This window comes from Aulostomus chinensis, chromosome 16, assembly GCF_037954235.1.
Source record: "Aulostomus chinensis isolate RoL2024-O1b breed Wild chromosome 16, RoL_Achi_v1.0, whole genome shotgun sequence".
Taxonomy (NCBI): domain Eukaryota; kingdom Metazoa; phylum Chordata; class Actinopteri; order Syngnathiformes; family Aulostomidae; genus Aulostomus; species Aulostomus chinensis.
Window position 1 is genome coordinate 1,145,246 of NC_141335.1, and position 26,867 is coordinate 1,172,112.

The following is a 26,867-nucleotide window of genomic DNA, read 5'->3' on the forward strand; positions in this document are numbered from 1 at the left end:
AAACTGATTACAAAGACTTATGGGTAAATAGCGGCACTGGCAGCAAAAAAAGTGGACATCCTTCTTAATAGCGCTTCCTGGAAGAAGAGTGTTTCTCTTCCCGTCACTCGCTGATGAGACATAAATGAATGAGATTAAGGCTCTGAAGCGAGCGGCCGTAGATGTGAGTGTCGGAGGGAAAAAGACAAAGTGGTGTTATGATGCGAGCCGGTCAATGTGGCCGCCTCTCAAAATGGTTGGAGCCGTGTGAGGTTTGAGTCCACAGGCGGGCTTCATTTATGACCTGAGACCAACTTGCAAACGCACGAGAGACTTTAAAGGTCATTCACACCGCTGTAATAATTACAGATGTAAAACATCCGCCAATCATTGTTGGACCAATCAGCAGAAAGTGAATGTTCAACTTTCCTCAAGTGAGCATCTGACGGGAGAACAGGGGAGCAATGAGGAAGTTACAGGAAGTCATGTGTTTCATACCAGCACAGTAAAACACACCTTCGGTTTTTATGCAGTGAAAATCTGTTCTGCCAATTTTAAGCAGCCCTTGAAATTACAGCAAGACGCCGTGAGAGCTGTGAGGCGCGAGGTCAAACTGTCTGACGTCGACTTTCACGTTCCCTTCTGCACCGATTTTCTAACCTTGAAAGAACTGCTTTCTGTTTGCTGTAGACAATCTGCAGGGCGTGGTCTGCAGCTCAGGTGCGTTCTGGGCGGGTCCAACTCATTCAAGATTGTTAATTGAGACATGCTGCAGGTGCAGACTGGCTTCATATGCAGAGAGGCTTTATTTCAAGTCTCTTAATAATTCCATGGTTCCTGCAGGCTTCACTTTAGTTAAAATTCTGATTTTTTTTTAAGTGTCACGACCCGGCTCAGAGATCGTGACATCGAAGGAGGGAGGCGCGGAGTCAACGTGACACACAACTAATAATTTATTATTAGTAACGCAAAATCAACACAAGGCAAACCATAACGTACAATGGAGTGTGGTTATCAGTAGTGTCAGTGGTGAGTGCGAGTGTGTGCATGAGTGTACAGGGGGTGTGTGTGTGTGTGTGTGTGTGTGTGTGTGTGTGTGTGTGTGTGTGTGTGTGTGAGTTGTGATGGATGCAGAGAACTAAACAAGACATAACTCAAGAAATGCAACCATCGCTCCGACGTGGGCCAGGAAGAGTGAGCGAGAGACAGCCGGCCAGGTTGGCCGCCTGCTTTATAGCTGGGAGACGCCGGGGCCCAGGTGCTCCCAATTAGTCAGCAGCTCCGCCCCGTAAAGCTCCAACTTGAGAAGGGAAGGAAGTCACACAAATGATGCCACGCCCCCATGCCCATGACCATGGGGACGTGGCATAAGACATTTTAATTGGGCTTTGAATGCAACTCAAGACCTCGTTTGCAGGCAAAGGTTCGAGCAGGGTTCTCCCACACGCTCACGCAGACGCAAAGCTTGCAACTTTTGGTTCAGTGATTTATTTCCAGTTGTTTGGGACCTGAGAAAGACGGTTCCTGTATCGCCTCCTTCAGACATCGAACATTGACATTTTTTAGTTGTCAAAATCATTTTGAAAAACAAAAGCCAGCAGGTGTAACTGTGTCCTCAGCCGATCACATAATTGTCCTTGGAATGTTTTCTGTTCAGACATCACAAGAATGATGACCTCTCTCAAATTGTGAAGCTTCAATATTGCAGCTAAATTATCAGTCGCGATAATCACAACGAGGTATTTTTCCAAATCGTTGTGCTGCAGAATGAATATTTATAGTCATTAAAGCGTCAAAGATGATGAATCTGACAGGAGCCTTCTGACTTGAGCTGCTTGTCTTTCTCTCACAATCCAGTCACGCTCGAGGGCACAGCGGTGATATCATCACCCCGGCGATGGGATCCACTTTGTTTCCGCAGGTAATTCACTTAGAGACACATTACACTGGACGAGCGGATGGAGGGATGAATGGAGGAGAGGCGGAGTAACAGAGGAAGAGTGAAAGTGATACGTTCAGGAGCAGGAGGAGATACAGAGAGAGGGCAGGTGGAGATGAAGAGGGGAGGAGAGGAGGAACATTGTTGGGAGGTAAATAAGAGATGAGAGTGACGAGAGGAAGATGGTGGAGCAGGAACGAACAAAGCAGCTGAGGTGAGGAGTCAAACGGAACATGACGGAGACAAGTAAGATAAACCAATTACAGTAGACCCTCGCCTTCCTGCACTCTGGCTGCCTTCGTCTATCTCCATCCATCACTCCAGCCCATCATCGCCTCATCCTCGCCGCCCTTCCCGGAATGCAAGCGCCACGTTTTCCCGCTGATGGCCAGTGGCGCTGCTTCCCGCAGGCTCTTTAAAGTGAAATCAGATACATGAACATGCAGTCAGAAAGCTTTTAACTAGCGGAGCGGCGGGTTGCCAGGTGGGTAAAGTCTTCAGCTGCGTGTGTGTGTGTGTGTGTGTGTGTAAAGCAGTGGTCAGAGCACTCACTGGAGCTCTTGATGTGCGTCTGATTTCTGGTTGCGGCCTGTTTGACTCTCACACTCGAGATGCACCGACCGACTTGCTTCACTTCAGTTTTTTTCTTTCCTGAGTGTAATGGCGAAGAGTCTGAGAATCTGGAGTGCATTTGTTCAGTGTTGACGTGTTTCATTGTCTGCTGCTTGGACGTGTTGTTGTTAATGACTTACGGTGGCGTGTTCAAGAGTGTGTGTGTGACTGTCAGGTGTGCGGGCAACTGTGACCTTTGACCACCAAACTCTTCAGTTCATCCTCAAGTCCCAGTGGACATTTGAGCTGAATTTGAACGGACTCCCTCCCCTCTGGGTCGTTCCACTAACAAGAGAACATGAGAAGATGGCGCTGCTGGTCCACGGCGGCACCAGCGAGGAGGGTCAACACCACCGCGCACTTTGATTATTCATGATAATGATTTATAACGCTGGCTGATGCTTTCATGACTCCAGTCAACCGAGGCAGAAAACACACAAAGCTGGACGGCTTGCACCATCTATCTTCATATCACTGCTGCTGTTTATCCTGGAAACATCGACACGTTTGACATTTATCAAGTCACACGCCACTGAGAGGGTTCACAGAGTCAAAAGGCAACTGAAAATAGAGCAACGTGCCAGCGAGGCTGCTCTGATCTTTGATGAGCAGGCCGCCGAATGAAGCTGCAGCTTCACGCCATTGATTTTCTATCTGTTGGTCTGATATGGCCGACCTGTCCGATCTCTCACCACACACACACACACACACACACACACACACGTGCGCGCGCACACAAGGATGAAGGTGCAGGATCCATATCAGGTGTCTGACCCCTCCATCTCATAAAAACATGGATTTGAGATGGAGTTGAGACGGTGGATCCAGAGATGACATAAATGTGTTTTTCTGACAAACTAACCCTTCACCTGCAGCGTTTACATGCCAGAATCAATCGCTGGGTCAAGAGAGAATACGGAGCAATAAGAGCACAAAAAAATCAAAATAAAATGGACTGAAAAGGCCAGCCTAGCATGTACGGGTGAGCTGGTCAGCATAGACATCTCAGAATCCCAGGGGCGCCTGGTGCAACACATTTATGTGATCTAGTTACTCTTCTCTTTACTTTTGCTTGGTCATGATTGTTTTCTGAAAAGTGTGGTTGCCACGTGGAGCGGTGGGGGGGGGGGGGGGGGGCACAGAGACTGGCTGACTGCAAACTAGCTTAGCACAATGACAGAATTAGCATACCTCGGTCCAGACTGTGACAGTTAGCTGATGACTCACTTCTCTCAGTGCCAGTAAAGACAAACACAACTTTGTGCTGATTGTTTAAGAGCTTTGACTAACGCTCATCTCAGATGAGATCTTTTCATCAGGTACAGGAGTGTTGCCACGGCAACCACAAGTGAGCCACCCGGTGTTGTCACCACAATGGCTGCCTCGGTCGGGGTGTTCCGTCCCGCGTACTGAGGGAACCATGAAAGAAACTTCAAAGGCCTGGCCGCTGTTTCATGTTCCTCAGTGTCACAGGTTCTCTATCTGAAGCGCCGCAGCTCCTGATCCGTGGACCTCTCACATTTGAGTCAAACAACACGAGCCCAGGTTTGCCGCCTCAACACTGTGACCCCCCAGATACTGCGTGTGCTACATTTCCTCAGGTAGAGGGACAGCGTGAGGACACGCAGCCTGATGCTGGACATCTGAAGCTCGCTGCTATTTCAGGAGTACAAATACAAATGAGCCACTTCTGCTGAATCCTTCATGGTTAATCAGTGAATCGTTACAAAATATCAGGAAAGTTTGGAAAATCTCATTTTCCCAGAACCCACAGAGACGTGTTCACACTGCTTTTCCTACAGGCCCAAACCTCAACTCATTCTCTGTCCTAAATGCCAGCGCGTACAGTTGCTTGAAAAAACACACAAACCCTGAATTATCAAAATGTTTGATTACTTTTACTACTTTCACTTTGATTGACTGATGAATTGTTGCAGCTGTCACTGATTAAATAACTAACAGCTCTGTCACCGCCCCGTCTGGGCTTTTAGTTTGGGAGCATCAGGTTTTGGACTCTTGTTTGTGATGTTCAGTATTTTCTGTGGTTCCCTGTTGTAAGTTCCTGTTTTATTTTGAAATGTTCTTCCCTTGTGTGTACTCTGCCACTTCCTGTTGGCTTCATCACCATTGACCAATCAGATCCTTGGCTGCCTTGGCGTTCTCCGGCCTGTTGCGTCATGAGTAGAGGTGTTTGGCTCTCTGTCCCACTGTCCTGCAGCCTCAGCATGTTGGGCCATTTAAATGAACAGCTCCTTTTCCTCGTCGCTGATGCTTCAACACTCCTTGAGAAACGGCAGGAAGTGACACAAGAGTACATGCAAGGGAAGACCCTTTCAAAATAAAACAGGAACTTACAATAAGGGAACCAACCAAATCAGTGAACAGCAAAAACAAAAGACTCTCCCGTCCACGTCTCACCAGCAAGACACAGGTCTCCTCTGGACCAGGTCAGCTAGAGCCTCATGCAGATGTTCAAACAAAAGCCCTGTTCCCAGTCGGGGCGGCGCGCTGGACGTTAGTCTGAGGGTTCGAGCTAAAAGCTCTCGCTGAAATCATCCGTCTGCTGCTCTGGATTACAGCTGACAGCAGAACAAAGAGGATGGAGGGAGAATGAAGGAAGAGAGAGAACGTGTGTCCAGAATGACCTGTTTGTGTGTGTGTGTGTGAGTGTGTGTGTGAGAGAGAGAGAGAGAGAGAGAGAGAGAGAGAGAGAGAGAGAGAGAGAGAGAGAGAGACCATTGTTGTTGATTCTGTCTGTTCTTCATCTCTTTTCACAGTGCGTCTTCTCATTTAGGTCACCGACTCTCCGTCTCCTCCGTTCATTCATGTCATTTGTCTGCCTCGCAGCATTCTCACATCAGAACTACTTCCTCGCAGCATCGTGTCCTCCAGCTCTCCGAGAGCAGCCACCATAATCCCATCCTGTGGCAGCGCGGCAGAATTTCAGAGCCGTTGTCCCTTCACCCACCGGTCAGGACCTCAGGGTGGGGGCAGAGGGAGGAAGAAGGCTTTTGTTTTCGTGCCGTCTTCGCCGTCACAGGACAGGTGTGACACCAGGGATGCCGTAGCTCTGGCACCTGCTTCAAACCCTCATAATCAACAGGAAGTTAACTACAGGAGCCAGAGCCCCTTGTGGGCGGAGCCTGTCAAACTGACGCAACTACCGACCAACTGAGCTTCATTTCATTGTCAATGTTTTCTGAAACATCGTGGAGTTTGTAGGGGTGGCCATATTTGTAGTACTTACAGGAAGTAGCTCTTTCCCTCCCCAGCTGTACGAACCTGTTCTCAATCACCTGAACGGAGCCTCCGCCACACCACAGCCCCCCCCCCCCCCCCCGGTTCATTATATGTTCCTAAAACTGAACACTGCATCAAGCATCATCTTCCCCTCCTCCTCTAACTTCATATTTCCTCTTCAACCTCTCACCGTCTGTCTCTGCCTTATTTCTTTTTCTCCATCTCCTCTTTTTCACGTCTCCAACTGTTCTGTCCTGCCGTCTCTCCTCCCGCAGATGTCGGATCGAGCCACACGGCTAACGCTGAGGGGCTGAACTCCCTCTGATATCAAGACCGCCAGTGTGGAAGCTCGGAACGTCGTCCTGACAGCCGCTAAACGGAGGTCATGTAGGTGGAGACCATGTGTCCACTGCAGGCTTTGGAAAACAAATCTGCTGAGGAGTTCCTGCTGGAATCTGTAAATGTGTAACCCCACTGATCCGATCACCTTCTTCTCTGTTCAGAGGGAAGACAATGCAAATCCGTGCAGTAAAATATGTTGTGGTTAGCGGCACAGCTCTCTGCTGAGGTGCGACATCTCCCCCAAACAGTCACGTTAACGTGCCGCGTCTTTTCCTCATTGAGACCGTTTGCTGCTGAAGAACAAAAACTACTCAACACGCCGAGCTAAGCAGCTGCGTTTTGCTGGCGAGACAAAGATGTTAGGCTATGTGGTTGAACCAACTGGGTCATTGCAGCACGTTCTCAAGCTAGAACAAGTAACGACACCCTTTAGCTAATTTGACAGCCTTGCTCCCTCACGCCTCTTCTTGGGCACCGTTGGCGTCTTTACAAAACCTCCAAAATAACCACGGCTCAACAGAGCCGCAACGTTTCAGTTCAGCAGAGAAACAAAAGTTATATTGGATCCCACGGAACACGGGAGGACACACATGATGTCAACGGATGAAAATAAAAGCTGATTGCTCACGTTCCAATTCAAGCAGGCGTGCAAACGTTAGCCGGTAGGTGTCAGATGTGCAAGTGAATATGATTGAATACGAATGAATATCACGACCACAAAACCGTCTCAGCTCATCTCCACCAGTGCCGTGGGAACGCGCTCAGGCATTTGGTTTTCAGTATAAAATACCTCCTGATGTGAAATAGGCTGTTCATGCAAGATCTTTAAATCTCAATGATGAAAGGATGAACGTCGATGACAGTAACAAATCAACTGAAGACCAACAAAAAGAGAACTCAGGAGGCAGAAATACATGTGAACTGTTCTGGTTCTGGTTCATACCAGCCCATACTTTAACAGCCATCTGCTAGGCTGCTTCAGGGAAGCAGAGCGATCGTTACATTCGTTAGCACATCTGGGTTATATGAGTTCGCAGTAAAAGGGGCAGCGCGGCGTGATATACGGTGGCGAGTCACGGGGAGAAGTATGTCCCTGAAACATTAGACTATTACACTAATCCCTCCTATTTCCACGCACTTCAAAGAGACTGTTAAAACAGAGAAAATGAGCCCAGAGGGGGGTGTGTGTGTGTGTGTGTGTGTGTGTGTGTGTGTGTGATAGCTATATTGGGTGTGCATCTGCAGGGTGTGTGTCTGTGTGGGTGGGTTTGCATGGAGAGGTGAGGACTTGACCCTTGAGGTTAATCCCAAACCTTTACCATAAAGAAATGTGATCCAGACCAACAGAGCAGCACACGCACACACACACACACGCACACACACACACACACGCACGCTCACACAGGAGGGAGTGGTGGGGCATCCAGGCAGTATTAGCAGTATTTCTAACTTTCTTTGACTGGGTTTCAAACAAAGACGGCCTTTCACCAGCTCGGCCGGCCCGGCCCAGCCCGACCCGGCCCGGCCCACCATTCTCTCCTCCCTCAGCCTCCTTCCTCTGTTTTTTTTCCCCTCCCTCCCTTCCTCTTCCTCCTCTCAACTCGTTTTTCTAATTCCTCCGTCGTCTCCTTCTCCCTCTCTCCCCATCCAATCCCTCTCCTCCCTGGAGACCCATTCATCCTGCAGTACTGAAGGAAAGCCCGCCTCCCTCTTGTCCTGCCTCCAGTCACAACTTTATTCCTCCGACTACTTTGTCTCCACCACGGACCGGCAGCTTTGGCTAAATAAACACCGGCACACAGCTGGAGATCAGGTTTATATTCCCCCTCAAATCCCTGGGTTTTCCTGTGCTCCTTCCCTCCTCCCTCCCTCCCTCCTGTCTCTCCCTCTCTCTGCCTGTCCGTCGGGGCACTACAGAGGCTTTGGAGCCACAGATGCACCAGCGCCCACAGTCACACTGGAGCTCCACTTAAACCCTTCTCACTGCACACACACAAGCAGCTTCTTCAAACCCGCTTTAAACAGCAGCTTCAGTTGGCTTTCTGGTTTTCTTGTTTTCTGGTGCTGCGTTTGTGATGTGAACGTACACGACGTCATCGAAGTCGTCCGTGTGTCAGAGCAGCATCAGCGTGAAGCGTCGGCTTGTAGAAAACCTTTGGTCGCTACAGCAGCATGGAAGAGGGTGACGGAGTTTCTGTTGTAGCTCCGTGGGAGCTCCATGGCCCCTTTCTGTTCGTGATGAACCATCATCATCGTTCTGTCTACGAACTCTGACCAACTCATTTCTTCATTTGTCAACCAGCTTAAGAACACACACACACACGTAACGAGCTTCCAACTCGAGCCTCCTGAACGTGTGACGTGGTGGACGGACACGAGGTATCAGTCTCACTCCATCAGGAACGCTTTAAAGATTAAGCTGCATCGGATAAAGGCGGCCATATCTCAACACGCCAGGTCCCAGGCAGGCTTAGCCACTGCACGGAGGGTGTGTGTGTGTGTGTGTGTGTGTGCATTTCAAAGAGACGGAGAGTGTGTGTGTGTGTGCATTTCAAAGAGACGGAGTGTGTGTGTGTGTCCATATTTACTCAAGTGTATGAGGCTCCCCTCACTCTTATTTTGTTTCAAAGGGAGAAAGCTGAGAGGTGCTACGCATTAGAGGAGCAGCAGCTGATGACTGGAGCTACGCTGGTGTGGATAAGATGGGGCAAGCGACCACGTCTCCGCCGCTGCGTCACAAGAGGTTGATCTGTTCAGGAATATTCCGTCTGAATGAATCCTGTTACTGGTCTTCCTGGCTCGGCCTCTCAGGATCCGGTACAGCACCAAGATTCAGTTTGTCCCTGCGCAGCTCTCAAGTTAATAAACTGCAGTTACTCTCTGTTTGTGGGTGAATTACGAAAATCGAATTCTCTTGACAATCCTTTTTTTCTTTATCTTCTGAGATGTTTTATTTTGACATCCTTATCACCAAAGGTTCACCTCCAGACTGAGCAGTTGCAGGGAAGTTGCGTTCCTGTCCGTCGTTGCACGTCATGATGAGTCTTGATGCAAATCTTTGGTGAAGCTTGAGCTTCAAGTGTCCCACCAGTTTAGCCGCTGCTGTGTTTTAGCTGCTAACTGCTAATCGTCAGAGGAACCTGAGGGATGTCTTGCAGTTTCTCTTTTCTGTCGACTGTACATTCGTCTGAAGGGAAGCTAATTCAAAGTGCGCCGACTCAAACAGTAATTAACATAAGGCTTCTTTAATACTGAGCACACGCAGTGTTTCTGACAGATTTTGATGCCAGATTAAAGTGTTAGAAGTTTTTATATTTCTCACTGCATCATCGTCGGGGTACGAGCCCGCCGGGAGAGCAGATTCCTGATTTAATAACCAAACCTCAGTTTACAGAAGGAGAGTTGATGATCATCTCAACGCTGAATGATTCGCCGTCACCCAGACGCCTTCGCGCAAACAACGCAATGAGGCATGAAAAACAACTCAACGCTAACTACCAGCGTTTAATATCCCAGCATGCACCAGCCTGCTCTCCGTCATGCTGTCATAACCCAAATGTGCACAACAACCATCATTTCATGGGCATCAGACAGGCCTGCAGGGAAATATGGAGGTTAGTGACAAAAATGCATGAATCAAGTATTGGGAAATAACTTAGGAAACACTGAGACGGAAGCACTGAAGGCTGCCACACACACACACACGCACGCACACACACACACACACACACACACACACACACACACACACACACACACAGAGTTTCCTTAGGGACAGTTGTTAAATGCACACACACACATTAAGTGATGAAAAATCCACATTTATTCATTATCCAACTCCTCCAAGAGATGATTCTTTTATGTGAGCTGATTAAAATTACCCGGTGCCAGGAAAAGATAATGGGGCATTTGTTTTTCTTTCATAATGATTGGTACAACTCTGAAATTAATAGGCACCCGCTTGTTGTTTCTCCCAGAAAAAAAGGTGGGTGAATTTAAGACGAGGAGGAAGAGGCTGTGTTTCTGAATCCAGCTGAGAGGGTGAACCTCAGAGGGAAGACAAGGGCAGGAAACTGAGGCGGAGCTCCGAAAAACAGCGTCCGAGGAGTTAAGATCCTCTTTTGCATATTAAGGTTGACGCTGTGGAGTCAAACCAGGTGAAAGTGCCCACTGACACTCCAGGAAATAAGAATAGACAGCAGCAGCATTTTTGGAGTCCAACAGGATTTAGCATGGCAGCGATGAGGCGTCCTTGTTATCAAACAAGAAGCCAGGATCTCCATGGGACCCCCCAGCAGAAGCCAATGGTTTGCTCCCTTGGGTTGCCCACAGACCGTTTTAGACCTTTGACCATCAGTCCACTCACTTGGAGGCAAGGGAACCAGACAGTTGGCCAGAAAGCTTCTACTTTCATCTCTGCAGGCCAGGCCAGGCCAGGACTCCCCCCCCCCCCCCTCCCTCCCCCACGTTGGAAGTCTGGTATGAAAGCACCTTTAAGGGTGGAGCAAGTGTGTTGTGATGTGTTAAGGGCCGTCACAAGACACCGCCCACATCCAAATAGCTGGAAGAGTTTGCGTTCAGAGACGCTGAAGGAGCAGCTGCCAGTCTGCTGTGAGCCACGGTTACAAAAATGAAACGTTACATCACAACACTTGGAAGAAGTCGGCTAAACTTTAAGAAAAAGCACTGACGTGAAGGGAGGAGAGGAGAGGAGTGGGAGGTGTTCTGATGTCTTTTCAGTCGTGTGCAGTCTTTCACTGATCGGAGTTTCCTCGCCACTGTCGCCAGGGGCCACGACTGGGCCTCTGCGTGTTTGTCACCCCCAGCTCTGATGTTGTAAATGGCAGTTTTCCATTGACGCCAAGTGCTTGCTCATCGTAGAAATGTTAGCTTTCATTAAATTAGAAGTGCAATTAAATCAATTCCATGTATTTGATATTAAAGAGTACAGTTCCTGACCTGCGTCATTCAAGAGTAATAAAACTAGGACTGCACTGTAGTTAACCTGCTACACAAATCAAATCATCTCAGTGAAACATAAGGACGGTCATAAAGGTGTAAGTCTTGGAATATTTTGAGGCTGAAGACTTGCTCAGGTGTGACGCTATGGCCACCTGTATCATGTGACCATCCTGTCCCTGCGGTACGAGGACATGATGTGTCAGGGTGATTCTGCGTTGGTTCCTGAAGTAGCACGACGGCCGTCAGAGGAGGATCCCGTCAGTGGCGTTGAAAGCATGAAACGACCGGGATGAATTATCAGCGGGTTAAAAGAAGAGTTTCCTTCAGTGATCAAGTGTTTGAGGTGCCTCAGAAACACTCAGCCTCTGCAGCAGCTCACTGACAGGCTGAACCACCAACATCAGAGCCTTCGCTGGAACTACAAATGTGTTTCATTGGAAACGCAGAAGCCCGCTGACATCATCGCTGCTCCTCACCACCGCAGACTTCCTGTCTGCATCCTCCCGCCTTGTTTGGCTCTGATTCCAGAGAAAGTAACAATAGACAGAAAAGGAAGAGAGCAAAAGGAGAGGAGGAAGCAATAAAAAGGAAAAAATGAGTGGACGATGGCGCTCGTCTCTGGATGATTTCACAGAAAGGTCGACTGATGTTCCTGCCTAAAAATGCCAAACGCCACCATTGTTCTGTCTGTAACACTGAAACAAAATGGCTTCTTTACAGCGTGAACACACACACACACACACACACACACACACACACACACTCCTGAGCTTTCGCTCCTCGGTTGAGTGTTTATCTCCGTCGTTACCAGTTGTGTTCTGACCCAGACAGCGGCTCCTCGTGACGGCTGCATCCGTCCGTCTGTCAGCTGTAGCGAGACCGAGGAAGGTGGAGGTCCTACAATCATCTGACGGTCCTCTGGAATGTTCCTGGTTTCACAGGTGTGAACTAAACTCAACCACCTGAGCGGTCGGGACGTCCCGCACGTGTTCACGCATCACTCACAAGTTTCTTGTAGTTTCTGATCCGCTGCTCTCGATGAGCAGGAATATCACCTGAACGTATCCCGAAGGAACCGCGTCATCATGACTCTCAGGAAGTTGTAGTAACTGGATCTTTATAAGAGGCCAAAGGACCTCTACTGGCTGAATTTAGGTCATAGCGCCACCTCGTGGTTACAGGAATTAAGTCTGGAGAAGAACACAACACATGACTGTGTTGTCTTTACCTGAGCTACAGCTGCGTCACATGCAGGAAGTGAGTGTTTGTTAGCGCCACCTAGTGGACACAGCATTAAGGTCGCCTCCTTGAGGGAGGAACTGTGCTGCCTGGTTATTAATGACATCATAAGCAGCTTCTAATGGCAGGAGTTGTTGAGAATGTGGCGGTTTGTGTTCGTGTGACTGTTTGTGTGTGTGTGTGTGTGTGTGTGTGTGTGTGTGTGTGTGTGTGTGAGTGTGACTGTTCATGTGTGTGAGTGTGTCTGTGTTCATGTGACTGTTCATGTGTGTGTGTGTGTCTGTGTTCGTGTGACTGTTCATGTGTGTGAGTGTGACTGTGTTTGTGTGTGTGTTCGTGTGTGAGTGACTGTGTGTGAGTGTGTTTTGTGTGTGTACCTGTGACTCTGTGTGTTTGTGTGTGTGTGTGTGTGTGTGTGTGTGTGTGTGTGAGAGACACTCCAAGGTCTCTGTGATGTTTAAGTGTTCAGCTGTCATCTCAGTGACGCCTGTAACTGTGCCATGTGTAGTGACACTTTCTCTCAGGTTAAGCTCCTCCCCCTCGTGTCCCACGCTGATTTTTAAAAGCTCTTCAGTGTTGCTTCTGACTCGGCTGTAAAACAGCTTGTTAGTTTTTGTCACCGGACCCTCGGGGGTGCTGAGGGGAAGCAGCTTAGCTCAGCAAAGAAAAATAACGTCCCCGGGCCCTGAACGCCTCGCTCACACCGCTGATGAACTTTTGGCTCCTTCACGGATGCCGGATGCCATCAGGAGAGGAACGGGGAGACCCCCGTCTGAGCTGCCAGCTCACGTCTTGAGCACAGTGAAGTCAGGTGTGTGACAAGTCAGTGCCGGTCTGTGTGGGAAACTCAATCAACCTCTGACAAAGTTAGAGAAGAACAGACGCTTCACCACATCCACAGCAGAAAGACTTCTTTTTAAAATCCCATGAAGAACCTTTGACATTCTCGTCCAGGAAACACAGTGAAGGAACATCGCATACCAAGACGACTCAATCAGAGAGCGCTTCAGACAAACTGCAGAGACTCCTCTCTCTCAGGTTGTCCCGTGGTTTGTGTCCCTGCCATTTCATCTCAGGTGTTCGTACGCGGGGCCTCCCGTCCTGCTTCTGCCGTTGACTCTTATGCCAGCAGGTGGCTGGAGGTGCTGCTGAAGCGACGACACACTCGTTTATGAGCCTGAATTATTACAGCTCAACACAAGTCCAACTTTCTCCCTAACACCGCCATCTTGGTTCCCCTCCGCCTAGATCAGGGGCCGTTTGGACCTGATTGTTAAAGAGCCACAAAACCCTTTTGACATCTAAAATGAAGATACTGCGTGTCATCAATGAACTGCAACAGAGAAAACTAAATTCTATTTCTACATGCAACAAAAACATTTCCTCAGAAACTTTTATTTCTTGGATTTATCCATGGTTGGGCTACCGGGAAGAAAAAAGTTCAATAAATTGCGTGTCGGCAGGTTTCACACAGCCACCGTTGGAACGAGTGTTTTGTGTGACAAGAGACTGAGCGCATTCTATTTTGATGCTACAAGATCACCATATTTTCAAGATCTTTGAATTTAGAATCACATTAAAAATCTGACGAATTAAAATAAAATAAATTGAAATCAAATCCTCATTATTTACTTTCCAAAGCCACAGGGAGCCACAGCAGAGGGATGGAAGAGCCACACGCGGCTCCGGAGCTGCGGGTTGCCGACACATGGCCTGGATGATACCAGCCTCTTCATCTTGCACACACGCGCAAGCACGCACACACACACACACACACACACACACACACACACACACACACACACGCACACACTGGAGACAGGACAGGACTGGTGAACAGAGAGACAGACCCAGACTGATTGAGTCGCTGGGTGAAGAGACAGCCTGCCAGCTGGAATAACTCCACCAAGACCCTCCAGCCCACCTCTTCCATCAGAACCCTGATATGTTAGCCAGTGTCCTCAGACAGGTGAGAGCTCCGAGAAAATGAATGAGCTCGAGTTAACAGCTGATCTGTGACGAAGAACCCAACAAACATTTGTTACAGATCAGCAGAGATTAGACAAGAAAAGAGAATCTAATCCGTCTGAATCTTCTGGTGCAGAATATTAAATCTTTCTGTCAGGAGACTCAGGAACAACGATCCTGGAGAGGAACGTAATCACCTTACAAACTGGGGTGTCTGGTTATTGCCAGACACAAACACCACCAGGTAGTTGTGGTTCAGAAACATGAAGAACACGAGAGAAACACAGGAAACACAAAGAAACATGCATGGTGGAAACATGGAGGAAACACTGAGGAAACATGGAGGAAACACTGAGAAAACATGGAGGAAACACAGTGGAAACATGGAGGAAACACTGAGGAAACATGGAGGAAACACTGAGGAAACATGGAGGAAACACTGAGGAAACATGGAGGAAACACTGAGGAAACATGGAGGAAACACTGAGGAAACATGGAGGAAACACAGTGGAAACATGGAGGAAACACTGAGGAAACATGGAGGAAACACTGAGAAAACATGGAGGAAACAGTGGAAACATGGAGGAAACACTGAGGAAACATGGAGGAAACACTGAGGAAACATGGAGGAAACACTGAGGAAACATGGAGGAAACACTGAGGAAACATGAAGGAAACACAGTGGAAACATGGAGGAAACACTGAGGAAACACGGAGGGAAACACGGAGGAAACACGGAGGGACACACCGATGTGCCCTCAGGTAACAACAGAACCACTGCTCATCGTGTGACATTTCTGAACCACTGTTACCGTGGCAGCGCTACTTGATTTTAACACAGTAGAGAGAACGGGATTATATATACCTGGCCGGACAGCAGACCGGCCAGTGACAGCAGCGCCGCCAGCAGGCCAGGAGGTACAACAACATTATCAATCATTTGTGGAGCTGCTGGACGTCCATGATTGCCAAGCTGGTGAGTAGTGGAAGGATTTCAAGAAGTCACGTGAATGAGATGAGTTGTTCTGCTGCCGTTGGCAGCAAGCTGCCTTTGAGCAAGGCATGTGCCGAGTAGAACAGGCCGGACTCCTCGTCTGCTAAGTGGCTAACAAATGACAGAAGTCCTCTGGAGGGATAGGGATGTTCTGTTAGCTGGCTTCATACATACATTTTATTTTTTGACCATCAGCCAGTGGAGGAGAAACAGTGAGACACGACGGAGGCGAAGCTCAAGAGGAAGCTGTACTGTGCTGATTGAGTGACAGGAGGAACAAACGCAGAGAGACAGTCAGTCAGGATTCCTGGTTGTTTTTCTGACTGTGAGTCATTATCAGCTTCTCACCTTCCCCGACTCTCTCTGCCTGTCGTTCTTTCTCACATTTTAAATAACATCCTACAGAACCAGAGAGTCAGGGAGTTCAGACACGGTATCAGATTTGAGCTCTCTGTGCCAGCTCTCTGCTTAGCTGCCATGAACGCTAGCAGTCTGGGGTGAGAAAGAGCTCTCAAAATCATCCAAAAGACTTTTGCCAGCATTAATTGAAGCAGAGCTGTGTTCGACATCCACCATGAAACATAACGGGAACTAGGATGAAGGACGAAGCAGACAGCGACTTAAGCGGCAAGCACACGAGTGTCTCGTGGAGTTAAGTGTTTCCAGTCAGCTTGGATCGAGCACAACACAGACTGGCCAGTTGTTGCTGTTGTTTTTTTATTCAAAGTTGCGCAAAAATATTGCGTTTGGTTTCATCCTCTGAAAGTCTTCAGTCCCAACCAAAGTGCTGGGCGTCCCCCGACAAGGAGAGAGCAGCAGGGCTACGGTCCAGGAGTGTCAGGCTGTGATGGGATTCTGTACACTGAGGAGCAGCAGTGTAGCGTTGACGCAACAAATGAAGCGCTGGCCCTCCATGAGAGAAGGTTCAAGGACCTTAGTCGTCCGTGCTGCCCGCCACCTTCTCCAGCAGTGTTCTCCACCTTCCTGTAAGAACCAGAACTTGTTCCACTCAAGAACTTTAGGAAGAGTTGGTGGAGTGGCTGCCAACCTTTGAGGAAATAAGAAGAAAGATAACACTTTTGTGTTATAACCACCGTCAAGGAGGTCACATGACCGCCAAAGGTTTTAGCAGAATATCCCAAATACGAATAGGAGTCTTTTGATTGAAGTTACAGGAAAAATTACAGGAACAAGAGATTAATTCCTGACGGTGTTGTAGATCTGTAGTGTGATGATTCACCCAGGTGGCGTGCTTCACTTAGAGGGAGCGATACTGAGCTCCTAGGGATGTTGGGAAGGAAATGTATCAACAGACTTTGATGATGCGAGTTCATACTCCGTATCCACGTGTAGCCTCATTGGCTGCTACTTGAATTTACAAAATTAATAACTACATCTTTTAGAAAAAAAGACAATTAGATTTGGAAGAAATGGGGGCAGGCGAAGCTGAGGGAGGCCATGGCAAACCAGAGAAGGAGGACAGGCTGACCAGCTGGGAGAGGAAAGAAAGGCGGATGACAGGAGGGAAGAAGCGCCTGGTGTGCCGGCACTGAGTAGGTGGTTCTCGCTACCAATGTGGGAGGCTTCCTAATGACTCCGAGTGTGTGTCTGATGTGCACCTGAGGCGACGTGGAGTAAGTCGGAGGCATGACTGCTGCTGCGCATCATTTACAGTATCTCTCTCTCTCTCTCTCTCTCTCTCTCTCTCACACACACACACACACACACACACACACACACACACACGCTGGTAATCCTGACTTGCTTTTTAATCGTTGCGCTTCATTGTGTCTGTATAAATATTTCTGTTGACTGAACGGGACCTTTTAACGTTGCTCTGCCTCCAGCTATGTTTCCTCTTTGTAAACCAGCCTGTGTAGCTTTGATATGCAGCACTCTGTGTGTGTGTGTGTGTGTGTGTGTGTGTGTGTGTGTGTGTGTGTGTGTGTGTGTCTCAGCTGGATAGTCGGTGTTGTTCCAAACCCAGCACATGAGCTGTCAGTCAGACACCTTTAGCTGATAAATGATTGTCGATCTTTCGAGTGAAGCCGCTCTTCTTGGCGAGTTTGAATTGAAGGTTTGTTTTCTATTACAAGATGAAAAGAAGCCAAAAATTCCCACGGAGAATTGTTGTGTCATCTTGTAGAAATTGTGTCAAGCTTGAAACTGCTCAGCCGTCACATTTCCATACATGAGAACGTGTCAGACAGCAGAGGTTGGCGTGAATTGGCTGTAGTGGATGGATGATGGACGCCAGCAGGAGAAGACCTGTTCTGATTGGTGATCAGACTCTTGATCAATGATTGAATGGATGGATCGCCATCGTTTTCTCCAATGACGACTGGATGGCCGATAAACATTTCCAAGGAATGAAGGCGTTTCATAGGCTGCATTTATTCTCTCCTGCTTGAAACGAACCGGAATCTTTGCTAAATATCTTGGAATAGCCGTCGTGCACTCGACCATCCAAGCTGCCGTTATCAAGGAGTGGCGAGGAGCGCTAGCGGTGGTAATAACGGCCCCTGGAGTAATTACTGATTAATGACTTTGACTGCTTTCTTATTTGCATCGTGGCACTTTCCTTCGCCTCTATCTCAACGTCACTGCCCGTCATGCTTGCTGCCCATCAGTGATGTAACTCCTCCCACCCTTTGCATGGTTGGATCGTAAACAGTGTTCGCCATGACACACAGGTGGACGGTCTGGAGCTGAGCAGAGTGGATCCTGTATCACGTTCCCTTGCTGAGTCTGTCACATCCGGTATTGAACGTGGGCAATCCACGATGGCTTACGGACCCTGATCATGTTTTTGGAAGCACAAAGCAGGTCAGCAGAGGGGGAGGAGCAAAGACCAGGATGACATGGAAATGTGGTCCTGTTCAATTAAGAAGAATAAGGAGGAAAAAACCTAACTTTTGCTACAAAGAGCAGTGAGTCAAATTAGTTGATTAACCCTGAAAACTGATTCTTGGACTTCTGTTGTAGCGGACATGCATGGAAGTTATTGTCACATGCTGGAAACAAGAGCAGCATCGACACACCTTCTTCACAAATAGAGGGATTTCCTGTTTACGTGCTTGTATGAAGAGAATATAAATGATGTGACACGTTGAGATGCAGCAACACTTCTTCTGACCGCTGACCATCGACTGTGACTCACACCGTGTGTGTTGTTTAGGCTCAAGGACGCGTCAGTAATCACACTCCCTTCAGTCTCTCTTTATTGCTGGACATCTGTATCTCAGGGCCTCTGCCCCCCCCCAACTGAAGGGTTCTTGGCCCCAAGCAGAATGATCTGGGGTCCAGTTGTATGTACTGTATAAGAGTAGATCACCATGAGCTGGAACCTAGAACCTCCCCCACACTCCTAAACACACCAAGGCAGCCAGTGGCAGCTGCTCACACACACCTCTGATAAGAGGAGCGCCATCTGAAAAGGTCCCAGATGACTGTTAACATGTATGAAAACAGCAGCTCTTATCTGGCTCCTCGTCTTCCTGGAGCGCTAATGCATGGATGAAGGTCAGCACTGCTATTAGGAGGTTCTGGCTCTCATCTCATTTGATAAGGATGAGAGTGCTCGCTTGTGGACACGAGATTGTGTGTGCACAGGAGTGCAACACACACAAGAAACTACAACACACACAGCAACAATGGCATGCTTTATTCATGCGCTCCTTAACGCGGATGAAGAGGAAGGTAGAACAGGGCAAAGAAACAATAAAAAGGTGTGGAGATGAGTAGGGGGTGAGAACGGAGGGAAGTGGGAGGACGAGTGTGTAGGAGAGAAGTGAGGGGACCAGGCTCGCTGGTGTTCAAACCACTCGTCAAGGTGTGATTCTGCTCTTAACTGGGTTTTACTAAATTATGTCCATTTGTTCAAATAAAACAGGTGATGGTGAGGACACACACACACACACACACACACACACACACACATTGTTTGAACTATCACATTAGAAAATGGTTGATGGAAATGGTCAAATTTGTGGAAAAAGTCCCTCAATTTCATAATCTTGAGGTGGCTGTGGCCATTTATCTGGAAATATGAACATGCCAAACTCCATCCATCCATCAATCCCTCCATCCATCCATCCCTCTATCCCTCCATTCATCCACCCATCCCTCCATTCATCCACCCATCCCTCCATCCATCCACCCATCCCTCCCTCCATCCCTCCATGTTCCCCCTCTCCTCCTGTTGAGGGTGGTGGGGGTGGAGCCTATCCCAGCAGCCTTCCCCCTGGACAGGTCACCAGTCCATGGCAGGGCCAACACATAGAGACAGACAACCATTGGCTCTCCCAGCCACGCCTACGGTCAATTTAGAGTCTGGATTAACCTGGTCCCTCTTGATGTCTTTGGACTGTGGAGGAAGCTGGAGTACCAGAGAGAACCCAGCAGGAACAGGGAGAACATGGAGACTCACCCAGAAAGACCCCGTGCTGCAGCCGGGGCTCCACCCACAACCTTCTTGCTGGGGGCCACAGTGAGGACCACTGCTCCACCCACAACCTTCTTGCTGGGGGCCACAGGGAGGACCACTGCTCCACCCACAACCTTCTTGCTGGGGGCCACAGTGAGGACCACTGCTCCACCCACAACCTTCTTGCTGGGGGGCCACAGGGAGGACCACTGCTCCACCGGGCCGCCTAACGTGCCAAACTAAAATAGAGAAATCTCTTGATTGAATCAGCTCAATGGAAGCAGATCTTTCAGTCACATGACTGACCAGATGTTTCTGCCGGCATCTACACGCTTCACAACCTTTGTCTCCAGAAAGCAGCATTTCGTGCAACAATGCTACACTTCAATTAAAACTGACTAGAAACCCTTTTGCTAGGAGTCAGTGAGTCCAGCCGGATCATCTCTCACCGGGGCCCGACTGAGCCGGGACCCTGAGATGGTCCCACACTCACCACACAGACATTCCTTCATACCAGCTCTCAGACGTGCGCTACCTCACATGCTACAATACTTGTATCCACTCAAACACAGAGGAGCACAGCAACTGTAACTCAGAATGCTCGCAACACTGAAGCAACATGAAATCATCTGAGATATCTGAAGACATGGCAACAGCATCTGTCACCGGTTCTGTTTCAGAACCCTCAGAACAATTCATCCTGCTTGTCTACAACCAGGGAGTCAGCTGGGTGACGCTCAGCTGGTGAGGAAGCGCAACTGACCCCAAACTCACTTTTTACACTGGAAAAGATGCTAAATCACAATAGAACTTTACAGATTATTAGTTTTCAATAGCAGCCATTATAATATTATCATTAGGGGTTTTTAGCCGGCATGTGTGTCCCTCCCTCCCACACTCACACATCCAAAAGACTAGTGTGTATGCAAACACACTATTTATCCAACAGTGTGAGAGCTCGCTCACACACACACACACACACACACACACACACACACTGGTGAGCGAGTGGGAGGGAAAACCTTTTAGTGCTCCTAGTGGAGAGGCAGCACTCTGATAATAGTATGTGAGTTTGTGTGGATGATTTTTTATTCATGTCATTAGATGCAGCTGCATTTGTGGGGAAACACAAGTACAGTATTTATGAGATGTGATTTCTATGTTTGTGTTTGTTTGTGTGTGCGTGTGTTGTTGGGCTGGTCATCTGCTCTGGCTTTAATTGAAGCTTGTGCATCGTCAGCATCGGTCAAGTGGTCCTCACCACTAAATGACTTAGTTGGCTGGAGCAGCAGAAGCACTGCATGCATAACTATCAGTCTATTAGGCCGTATAAACCCAGTGATTACTAGAATAGAGGGGGCGGGGAGGGATGGAGAGGCATGAAACAGGATGACCTGCAAGTCAGTTTCACCTGCACATCATCATGACAACTTTATACTATTTTAAAACTAATGTTTGGACCTCTGAGCATTTACCAGAAAACCTGCCTGCAAGAAACGATCTTTACATCATAAAAAAAGCCAAAGGGATGAGGTATTCTAGTCCAACAGGAAGTTAGCACGCCAGCGATGAGGTATTCTAGTCCAACAGGAAGTTAGCACGCCAGCGATGAGGTATTCTAGTCCAACAGGAAGTTAGCACGCCAGCGATGAGGTATTCTAGTCCAACAGGAAGTTAGCACGGCAGCGATGAGGTATTCTAGTCCAACAGGAAGTTAGCACGCCAGCGATGAGGTATTCTGGTCCAACAGGAAGTTAGCACGCCAGCGATGAGGTATTCTAGTCCAACAGGAAGTTAGCACGCCAGCGATGAGGTATTCTAGTCCAACAGGAAGTTAGCACGCCAGCGATGATGTATTCTATTCCAACAGGAAGTTAGCACGCCAGCGATGAGGTATTCTAGTCCAACAGGAAGTTAGCACGCCAGCGATGAGGTATTCTAGTCCAACAGGAAGTTAGCACGCCAGCGATGAGGTATTCTAGTCCAACAGGAAGTTAGCACGCCAGGGATGATGTATTCTAGTCCAACAGGAAGTTAGCACGCCAGCAATGAGGTATTCTAGTCCAACAGGAAGTTAGCACGCCAGCGATGAGGTATTCTAGTCCAACAGGAAGTTAGCACGCCAGCGATGAGGTATTCTAGTCCAACAGGAAGTTAGCACGCCAGCGATGATGTATTCTAGTCCAACAGGAAGTTAGCACGCCAGCGATGAGGTATTCTAGTCCAACAGGAAGTTAGCACGCCAGCGATGAGGTATTCTAGTCCAACAGGAAGTTAGCACGCCAGCAATGAGGTATTCTAGTCCAACAGGAAGTTAGCACGCCAGGGATGATGTATTCTAGTCCAACAGGAAGTTAGCACGCCAGCAATGAGGTATTCTAGTCCAACAGGAAGTTAGCACGCCAGCGATGAGGTATTCTAGTCCAACAGGAAGTTAGCACGCCAGCGATGAGGTATTCTAGTCCAACAGGAAGTTAGCACGCCAGGGATGAGGTATTCTAGTCCAACAGGAAGTAAGCACGCCAGCGATGAGGTATTCTTGTCGTCGAGGCTGGCGGAGGCCCACAAATCTCAAATGGGTAAGAAGGCGTTGGGCTACTGGAAGCACAAACCAGTGAAACTCACATCCCTCATCTTGACTGAACTCCTCGAAGCAGCAAGGTGACGAGTCAAGCCGCCCAATAAACAACAGCAGGGATGAAATCTCAACTGTGTGTGCAGAGGAACGAGAGACAGAGAGCAGCTGAACTCATAGGAGCGAGCTGGAAATGGTGGCCGCAACACTCCAGCCAAGAGAGCTGGAGGAGCAGCCACGCCGCCTGAATAGATATGAGTCTATTAGCGGGATGGAGATGCAGGGATTACCGTCACAGGCCCTTTGCAGTCGCTGAGAGGCTGCGAGAGCAAGAAGAGCGGAATCGTTTTCTTTATTTATCCACGAGTACTTCAGAGTACCAACACGGTGGCACGTGTAACCTCCAGTCATCCCAGGCCACATCGCTGGTGAGGACGGATGAGCTCCGATGAGACAGATTGTGATTTGTATGTCTTCAGGAAAAAGACCAAAGTAAACAAGTCAATAACCACAAAGGCCAGGAAATCTGAGTACACATGTTAGCATTTGAGGTAATTCCCAGGGTTACTGTCCTGTCAGAATCTGCAAGGGGAACAATTTACACTTTCTACTTTTAGGAGAAACATATTCATGGGAAGCCATGGTGGCACATCATCCTCTCACACACACACACACACACACACACACACACACAGACACACACAAAGTTCAGTAGGCAAATGTTTAAGGGTAACTTTAATAAACCCTCAAAAATATTCCAGGAAATTTCCAATATTCATTAGACAGAATGCATGTGTGTGTGTGTGTTCTTACCTGACTATACACACAAACACATTGAGTGAGCGTTAAATATAAAAAAAAGATAACTATGAAGTTCCCTGATCATCCTTCTGTTCTATAAGGAACTGGAGAGAACCTTCCTGGAACATCCAACCTCAAGCCTCTGTCTCTGAAATCTGAGTCGTGTGTTTCCCTTCCTGTTCCTGTCGCTGCCACCTGCAGCTCTCAACAGCTGAAGGTTAGCGGTCAATGCTAACAGGAAGCCAACCTGTGCTGTATCCAGCTCTGTGACCAAGCCACAGATCAGAACATCAATAATCAATCCCACAAAGTCCCTGGGAATCACACACACACACACACACACACACACACACACACACACACACACACACACACCAGTAAAAAATAATGGCTCCTTCTTACTCTGTGTAGCTTGCTTGTGTGTGTGTGTGTGTGTGTGTGATTAGAGAGGGGAGATGTGGATTTGTCTCCAGTTTAAATATATGGAGATCTATGCAGACATCTATTTATCACCCTGAAAGGGAGAGGAGGAGGAGGAAGAAGGAGGTAAGGACACACACACACACACACACACACACACACACACACACCAGCAACAAGGTTTGTGAGTGAAATCCATCATCTTTTTCATGTTTAAACACACAGATATGTCATCGTATTTACGGTACAACATTCTTGAGTGTCTAGAAAAAAGTGTCCACTTAGCAGGTTTTCTCCTGACGATCGTTTTTGTGAATAAGCAGCTTTACAACTCTGAGTATCCATCAAGAGTTCAACAGACTGATACAAAAATAGACAAGAAAAATTTGCAGCCCATTGTATCACTCCAAACCTACAGGGGGCAGCATATAACCTGGTTGTTCAGGTGTCCACCTCCACCGTAAGCACAAGGAGAAGCTAATACTTAGCCTGAGCTAAGGATGCTTCATTAGCAAAGAGCAGCACAGGAATGAGTCGCTACCTCTGTAAATGCGTTCTTTTCGTTTAGCATCAGGTTGTCTGGTGTCCAGGTCAGTGACCTGAAACCAGGTGTGCTGAAGGTACTGCACGTGAACTGGTTGTGCGACTATTTCAGTGCTTTGTTCTGGTTTCAAGCCGTGGATCCCAGCAAAACATCCCATGGACTGGGTTCTGGCCTTTGTCCCTGTTTTACAACTTATAACTTTTACTTGTGGCATTTAGGAGTTTCTCATGACGCCTTCAACAGTGACGTGGTTATTTTCGCGCTTCATATCCGTGTCACTGCCTTCAACGGTGGACATCAGCAGGAGCAGTGAGGCAGCGAGGGGAGCTGAGGTCTGGTTGGCTGGATCAGCGCTCCGGGCCGCTCAAACATGATGAAAGTTTAACAGCACATATGATGAAATCTCCGGAGCAGAACTCACGTCTGATGGACGGAATAAACAAAGCCGGCGACAGGAACCGGGTCGTCCCGACACAACCGATAATGTGAATTTCAAAATGTAAAAGACCATTTTGGAGACTTTCAGCGTGATGGTGTCAGCCCCAGCTGTAGCACCAGACCGGGTCGATGACATGCTGGTCAGTGAACGTGGCGCAAAGTCATACCTGGTTTTCAATGAAGTATTCACCTATTTGAGGTGATATATATATTAGAAATTGATTTAACTATTGTGTAAACAGGTGTTCTGTGCTGTCTACGACTCATTATTGTGATGTCATTTCCGTCAGGTCTCTCTGGAGAACCAGAACCCGGGTCTCAACGAGATCACCTGTACAAGGGAAGGTTCCATTAATTTCCTCTCAAACCTGGAAGCTGGAAAATGGAACCTGGTGACATGCTCCTCCACATACTTTGTTAGCATGTGTATGTGCTGCTGTGTTGCATCCACAGATGAGTGTGTGTTTACACGTGTGTGACAGTTAACCTGGATAGCTCCTGATAGCTCTCACAGTGTGTGTGTTGCTGCCAGGCAAACATGCTATAACGGATGAAGCCTGCAGGCAGGGAGCAGCTAGCGAGCGTCAACAGTGTTCAATAATTCATATTAAACAGTATTATTACACTCAGCGGTCACAGTAAGTTGGTCCACACACACTCAGCGAGGAGTGAGGGTGTCATCGGCTCCCGGAGGAGGAGGGTCTACATCTGTAAACAGGAGCTGCTGCAGCCAGCTCTCTACTGAGCAACAATAGATACCCAATAATCACTTCCTGTCAGTTCTGGGACTGATTAGATGTTGCACGCCATCTACCAGGACACACACACGCTGCTTCAATGAAACAGCCTTTACTTTATCGCAGCAGCTGCTATTGTAGATGTTCTGCTGCTACTGTCATCACACAAACACACTTGCATGGAGACATGTTCAGCCACAAGAGAAATTTCTGCAAACAAGTTTGACGTAACCATGGTGACATCTTCTTCCTGTTCCTGGGGGAACGCAGCAGGGGGGCCCCAAAGCTTCTCCCCCTCCTGGTGAGTGGGTCGAGGCCATTTTGTTACAATCATGGAGGCCAATAGGGAGTTGTACTCCAGATGAGACCTTGTCTAGGTGGTCCAGGTCCAGGTCCAGGTCCAGGTCTCGGCTGATGGGAACCTTCAGGGTTACAGGCTAAGCCTCGCCAGGCTCTGCTGCACTTCCATAGGGGCCACACCATCAAGCAAGCAGAGAACATCAGCAACCATTTTCAATGAGTAGCAGAGATACAAGACTCTGGCGATGCGCGTTCTGAGGCTGGCGAGCAGTAAATCACGCTCAGTCACCAGCACGTCCACAGCTTCTCATGGCTGGTGACATGAATGGAGTCTTAACAATCACAGCACCTTGATGGTTGTTAAATGGACCAACAATCAGTGTGTTGATTTCATCAGCTGTGGAAGTTCACATCCAAGGTCAGGGAGGGTCACATGACACTCTGGTCATATCTTACCCCTCCTGGCCGAGGCTCTGCAGCGACAGGCTTGACCGCTCTTTTTGCTCACTAAACATTTCAGCTTCCTGCAGCTGAAAAAGTACAACAATCTGATGCTACTTTTTTTGTTTCGATTAATTGCAAGGCAGCGATGGCGGCCGGCAGCGAGCTGGCGAGCGACATTTCATTGTCTTGTTAATGGCCTCCGTCTCTAGCTGGATGACATCTGTTACGGGCATCTGTTCGGAGGAGAGTGGGCCATTACTGTCACACACAAACACACTAAAGAGTGTGAGGTAAGCAATAACAGCAACTCCCGCCAATGAGGCTGTACCATAGGATGGCCTGCGGGTAGAGACTCCCCGTCTCGGTGTCTCTGCCCGTCACTCCCTGCTCTGTAAATGTCTCATCCATCATAAAGAGATGCACACATGATCCCACTTCTCCAATACCCTTTTTATCCTTGCTAATATAGATATGGACGATCAATGTGCAGTTTTAGTCAATTGCCATTTCTTCCTCCTCTCCATCCTGACGGTGTGAAATGGTGATGCATAATGGATGAACAGATCGACGGAGAGGTGGGATGAAGCGTGGAAGACAAGCCAGCTGCGTTCACACCCTCGTCCCCTTCTTGCACGATGTCCTCTCATCCGTGTATTTCTGGAGTGTCACGTGTGTTTTTGATGGACGGCCACGACGTCAGCAGCACCAACGATCATATCTGACACCCGCCAACGTCCTCTGACTCCCAAACAGCCAACCATCTTCACTCTAACAAGCTCTCAGACTGCTGATGACTTAGCGATGCCTCAGTGAACAGACATGTTTAAAGCAGCCCTGTGTTAGCGACGTCTGGAGCAGGAACTGGGTACACGTACAGGCATGTAATATTCATGACTACATGTCAACA

General features: G+C 48.3%; 1 long non-coding RNA gene across 4 annotated transcripts in view; it reads right to left on the reverse strand.

The window, feature by feature from the left end:
• Window positions 1–26,867, reverse strand: part of LOC147247079 (uncharacterized) — a 105,593-nt gene that overhangs the window by 51,219 nt on the left and 27,507 nt on the right. The window contains exon 5 of one of the 4 annotated variants that reach the window (XR_015109450.1): window positions 11,045–11,592. The exons of 2 other annotated variants lie outside the window; for them this stretch is intronic. This is a non-coding gene — a long non-coding RNA (uncharacterized LOC147247079). Of the gene's footprint in view, window positions 1–11,044; window positions 11,593–16,025; window positions 16,324–26,867 lie in introns of those variants that run through there. One more of the 4 variants, XR_015109448.1, reaches the window with a different exon arrangement.